Source organism: Aplysia californica, unplaced genomic scaffold (genome assembly GCF_000002075.1).
Source record: "Aplysia californica isolate F4 #8 unplaced genomic scaffold, AplCal3.0 scaffold00637, whole genome shotgun sequence".
Taxonomy (NCBI): Eukaryota; Metazoa; Mollusca; class Gastropoda; order Aplysiida; family Aplysiidae; genus Aplysia; species Aplysia californica.
Window position 1 is genome coordinate 303,546 of NW_004797907.1, and position 6,466 is coordinate 310,011.

General features: G+C 41.0%; 1 long non-coding RNA gene across 1 annotated transcript in view; it reads right to left on the reverse strand.

Moving 5' to 3' along the window:
* The window catches only part of LOC118478514, an 8,458-nt gene extending 3,734 nt beyond the window's left edge, over positions 1-4,724 (reverse strand). The window contains exon 1 of the long non-coding RNA XR_004859098.1: positions 4,544-4,724. This is a non-coding gene — a long non-coding RNA (uncharacterized LOC118478514). The remainder of the gene's footprint in view (positions 1-4,543) is intronic.
* Between the last annotated feature and the right edge of the window lie 1,742 nt (positions 4,725-6,466).

Genomic DNA, 6,466 nt, shown 5'->3' on the forward strand with positions numbered 1-6,466 from the left:
AAATACTAAATTGCTGAGTAGATGTGCCCTCCTCACTCAAAGGAAGAGAAGAAAAAGTAACTATCACAAGGAGCCTTTATCTTTGATTTCTCGCCACTGGACACTTGAAGATTAGTTTAAATTTTACTACTTCATTGAAATCGATTGCTTGTTACACACATGTGATTTAATTGTTTTATTAATTATAACCTTCACAACCCCCCCAACCCCCCTTTCCCTCAATCCCAACACCCTTCAACAGAATTTAAACGAAATATGTTTCTGTCCATCACGGTTGATTTAGGCCAAGAGAAACACGTTCCGACCAAAAGAAATAAGAGAGCTGTAAACTTTTACCCCAAAAGAGAATCGTAGCCATGTGTCTTTTGTTAGACAGCCAAAGAATGTACCCGCTCCAGCACACAGGTCGGAGATGGGACTCATGTACCGTGGATGGTTGATGGTACAAAATCACACAGGTTGAAGATGGGACTCATGTACCCTGGACCGTTGATGGTACAACATCACACAGGTCGGAGATGGGACTCCTGTACTCTGGACCGTTGATGGTACAAAATCACACAGGTCGGAGATGGGACTCCTGTACCCTGGACCGTTGATGGTGGATGGTACAACATCACACAGGTCGGAGATGGGACTCCTGTACCCTGGACCGTTGATGGTACAAAATCACACAGGTCGGAGATGGGACTCCTGTACCCTGGACCGTTGATAGTACAAAATAACACCGACGGGACAACAAAGACTAGGTGTCCGCATTGTGGAAATATCCACGAGTAAAACAGAAAACAGGGGGATCGTGATTGATCAAATATAGCCGGCCATGTTTCAACAAGGAAGGAAAACTTTGACCCATAATATTGCGAGCAGCTATCTACCTACTGAAGGTTATTACAAGAGAGTTCGTTGTCGCTTGTTGAATATAACAAATAGAAAAAGAAATCCTTTGGGAAAAAAGAAAAACGATTGAGGTGATAGAACTCTAGCTCGGTTGCAGACATGCCGGACTAAAATGTTAATACTGATGTGTTTAGTACAAAATTTCTATTGAGTTGAGTCCTGTTTGTTTGAGCTGTTTTGGCTAATTTCAAATATAATATAGTTCTTTTTTAAGTGTCTGATTATGTGTGTTTTTTTTTTGGGGGGGGGGGGCGTCTCTCTCTCTCTCTCTCTCTCTCTCTCTCTCTCTCTCTCTCTCTCTCTCTCTCTATCTCTCTCTCTCTTTCTCTCTCTCTATCTCTCTCTCTCTCTCTCTCTCTGTATGTGTGTTTGTGTTTGTGTCTGTGTGTTTGTATGTCTGTGTATGTGTGTGTGTGTGTGTTTGTGTGTGTGTGCGTGTGTGTGTTTGTGTGTGTCGTGTGTGTGTGTTTGTGTGTGTGTGTGTGTGTGCGTGTGATGTGCATTTATGTATAACTATCGTATTTGATCGGAGTATATAGAGGTAAGGTGGGTAAAGTTGGTTTGGGAGAGGGGGGGGGGTTGCGCGAGGGGAAAATAGATTGCAAACTCATGTCAGAGCCAATACACATACTGGCAGACACTTAAAAGCTGCAGTCCGATCGCATCTACATAGCGCGTGCTTTCTAAACCCGCTCACAGTTCCTGTCTGTACATTAGTCCAGGAGTGAGCGAAATTAATCTTCCCATTCCCAGATTACAATCATTCCTGCTTGTCTGCGCGCCACGGCTATTCTGGGGTGGCGGGGGTGTGGGGGTGCGAGGGGGGATGTTTCTCATTTCTCTATGATGGCGCGTGTCCAAAAATAGATGGGATCACACAGATATGCAGCCTAGACAAATGAGATTTATTGCACTTTTAGTAGTAATGCTATGCTTGTTAGTTACGTGACTTCATTACTATAACATCCCTGCTGGAGAGAACCAGCGGTAAGACAGGGTGCCTCGTCCATTTTGTTGGCTGATCTGATCTTACTTTGCCCAGAAGATACAACAAGTGCGTACATTTTTATATATTTACAGCAAGGATATTTGTCATGTAACCGAAACCAGGGTTTTTTCTCTCTCTTCCTCTCCATTCCCCCTCTATTCCCCCCCCCACCACTCACGCCACACACACACACACTCTTCCTCTCATTTCCTCTCTGTCTATCGCTCTCCCTCACCCTGTTTCCCTTTGTCTTTCTCTGCTATATCTCCCCTTTTCTGTTTTAACCCTCCATATTCCTGTTTCACACTCTGTCTTCTTTCTCTATCTATACTTCTATAAAATACCCTCCCCACAGTAAAAACGAAAACTATATTTGGATTAGACGATCGAAACAAAAAAAAAAGAAACAAATATATAAAAAACCTGGTCGGAGGTGACCATTACACATGGGCGCATTGTCAACAAGAACACTTTAATTACTTGATGGAACCAGAACAGAAGCAACAAGGAAGGAAATAAAGACAGAACAGAAGAAGATGAGGTGGAACGGGATAACTTCAGTAATTACAACACACTTTATTAGTACACATTATTCTTACTGCATGGCACACGAGTGAGAGGAAAGCTAAATGTGTCATGACACGGTGGAGTCAGGCGCTTGTCAATTTTGGGGCATATGGAGTTCTTCGTATCATCTTAAAGCTTACTCATTTGTCTCGCATTTGGCAAAAAAACAACACCATTTTATCTAGAGCAGAAGTCGAGATGTTAGCGTTTGAAGGAGGTGGGGGTGGCTTGTATCAGAGGCAAAATTAGCCAGAAAATGGCCGCCTAAATTTGTTAACTTCGAAAGCTTGAGTGTCCTTGGTAACTGGATATTTCTTGAGGTTTTTTTTGGTGCCTTTTAACAATATTTTCCTGTAAATTCCCAACAGAAATGTGTTTTAATTGGAGGTAAAATATGTTGAGCACATTTTTTTTAATCGAAAAAAATTTGCCCAAAGATCAGAAATTTGCCGTTTTCTTTGACTTCGATATTTTGACGAGCGCCTGATTTCACCACGCTGCCTCACAAATGTCGTACGTAACTCGGCCCCCGACGCCCTATCTGTCTTTCTCTATCTATACTTCTATAACACCCTCCCCACAGTAAAAACGAAAACTAGATTTGAAGTAGACGATCTCTGTTCTACCTTTCAATTTCTCACTTGTATTAGTACCACCAACTCGTATGAATGAATCTTTCCCTTTCCCCAAGGCACGCACTGTCTGTGAATGGATGTATGGACCACATCTCGACTGTCACTGAGCACGGTGAGTGAGTCGTGCCAACGCGAGTGAGAACGGTCCCCCCCCCTCCTCCCACCTCTCATACTGTCACCAACTCGACTCGATCGAACAAGGAAACACAACCACATACCTACAGGTTCTGTCTCCGTCTTTTCTTTCTGTCGAATGACGTTACTTCTCAGCTCATTAGTTTGGTCTCTCAAATAACAATGAACGTACGTACCAGACTTAAGCCCTCAGGTTTGAAAAACTCCACACGTCCAGAAAGTTCGAGATGTAGCTACGTACGTATATAAGTGACCTGTCTTGCAGTCAACCTCATCAGTACTTACCTGTTCTTGTTTACTTCTGCTCGAAAAGGACTGGAACAGGTGAGATTGAATTTATGTACAGATAGAGGATCTAGTCATGTAACACAAAAAGCAACAGGGTTGAAAACTCGTACATGATGTTCTGCTTTCTTCCTTGACACCCAACATGTTTTACTTAAGTTTAAATAATATCCGTGGGTGGTTGGCGGGTGCTCTGATGTGGTTTGCTTCCTCTTTCCTATCAAACACCTATCGTCCTTATCTCCCCTTCTTCTTTTTATGTTTGCTACTCTCTTGTAACACATCTAATCTTCTGGCGCTCATATGACCTTATGCTCTTGAGAGCGCCGTAAAACCTCTACTAAAACTAAAGTAATATTCTTCCGGTCTCTTTTCTGGTAGATGAGAAGATATTAACAAGTACACGTATTTTCTTTTAGACAAGTGGGAACTTTTTAAGTTTCCCTGTCTGAGAAAGTGTACAAATAAATCAACGTAGGAGCACTTATGTAGGACCCTGCTCTTTATTTTCTCTGCCATTTTTTTGGGTAACAAGTGAGCATTGTCTACGAATTAAGAAATTTATGTTTTTGGGGGTCAAGGAAAAAACCCAAACGAAACAGATTTCAAATTATTATGTGATCTGTAATTTTTGGTCACCCTTTATAAAACAACAATCTAATATTAACTCATAAGATATATTTTGAAATAACCTTCTCTACTCTGTGTTCGCCAACATGTTTTATTAACATTACTGTATTTGAAATTGATTCCTAACTAGAAGAAGTGCCGGTAAGTGCAATAAGCACTGACTTGTAACCACATCATAGATACAACAGACACGCCACCCAGGTTTATGAAATGACAATTTAAGGGTTGACCATTGTACAGTGAAACATGTTGATAGTTTCAAGGAGATATATTTTGTAAATTTGTTTTTTTAGTTTACGCTTTTTTTTTTAGTGATATCGAAGCCAACTTTTTGGCGCTCATATGACCTTATGCAGTTGCGAGCGCCGTAAAACCCTCTACTATAGAAGTCAACTTTACTTACATGACTCTCCCTTGAAATTGCAGGTCCAAAGTTTCCACTCCCAGCAAGCCACCAGCCGGTCACTATGTCGAGTTGTGCGCGTCGTGTGTGTAACATGCTGCTGGCGCTGATGCTCCTCTCACTGTCTCTCCAGTCGTGTAGCGCCGGCAAGCACCAATATCACCACCACGAGCATCATCAAAAGGCCCACCACAGCCACAGCCACAGCCACAGCCACAAACACGAACATAATCACTATCAGCACGGTAGTAGCAGCAGCAGCAGTAGTAGCGGTAGTCTGGACTCTCTACTTCTTCTCTTGCCCTTCCTGATGGGAGCGATGGGAGGAGGTGCCGCCCCCGCTGCTGCCCCCGCCGCCGCCCCCGCCCCCGCCCCTCCAGGATAACTGCCCCCACCCCGATCCTAGGGGAAAGGATCCAAAACGACAAAACGAGCAATACCAGAATATCAGCTGATACCGTCTCACTGTCTGGATTATTGGTCCACCATCTACGTATCCTGGAATTTGCAATGGTGCTATCCCTTCCCAAGATAACTAGTTACTTAATTCTATCACCTGATGATTGTAATTGGAAAGTTATTTTTGCAGGAAAAAAAACGATAAATAAAATTAACAGTTTCAAAATACTGTCCTGCTTTTGTTATTTGATTAAAGAAAAAATATATAAATTCTCTCCCTCTCTCTCTCTCTCTCTCTCTCTCTCTCTCTCTCTCTCTCTCTCTCTCTCTCTCTCTCTCTTTCTCTCTCTCTCTCTTTCTCTCTCTTTCTCTCTCTTTCTCTCTCTCTCTCTCTTTATATATTATATATTATATATATATATATAATATGTATATAATGTATATATTATATACATCAATACACTATTCTTCATGACGTAGCTATTTTTCCTTTGCTGTCTTCACCCGATCCACTTTTTTGTCATCTTGAAAAAGTTTGTCTACATTGCTTGTGATTTGATATATTCAGTTACCATCACACTCTTTGTTATGGACGAGTAGTTCAGTTGAACACCTTTATTTTAAAGTACTACCGGAACAACTCAACAGAATATGTATATTAGATTGTTGGCTCTTTGTCATGCATAGATCCAGGGAAATGTGTATTAGATTGTTGGCTCTTTGTCATGCATAGATCCAGGGAAATGTGTATTAGATTGTTGGCTCTTTGTCATGCATAGATCCAGGGAAATGTGCTTGACTGCGAAAGTAAAACAGAAATAGTCTTGTAAAGACACCAATAACCTAAGGTGGTAAATATGTGACGTGTGTGAACACCTTGAGCGCCTCATAGAATAGTGAAGCAAAAGTAATTACAGAAGTCTAACTGCCAAGTATAAAATCAACGAAAAAGTCATTGCACGTGAACTGGTCCTGGGGCTGCAACTAGAACATAAAAAAGAACAACCTTTTTACTGGTACGAAAGACGTTTTGTAAAGGGTATACCAATTTTTATCATCAACATCATTGTCAAGAGCACACTGCGATTAGAAATATGCTTTAGTCACGCGCAAGATACAGGCAGGAAAAAGAAATAATTCTTTAAAAGGATCAGCCAAAATTGCGTCAATAACTATTAAAGGCGAACTACTGTTTAAAACAGAACAACCTCTTTACTTGTTCGAAGACTTTTTGTAAGGGGTATGATATCATCAACATCATTGTCAACAGCAGACTGTGATTATAAATATGCATTAGTCACACGCAACATACAGGAAAAAGAAATAATTCTTTAAAAAGGATCAGCCAAAATTGCGTCAACAACTATTAAAGGCAAAGAAAAAAATGGCTGTTTATTTTAACATATTGTTATGAATTTGAAGCTCTAAAAAAATTACTAAAGCTGACCCCCCCGAAAATATCTCGTCAAAATTAGCACCAAAAAGATTTAGGAAAAAGTGACACATAAAGCGAGAAGAAAATTG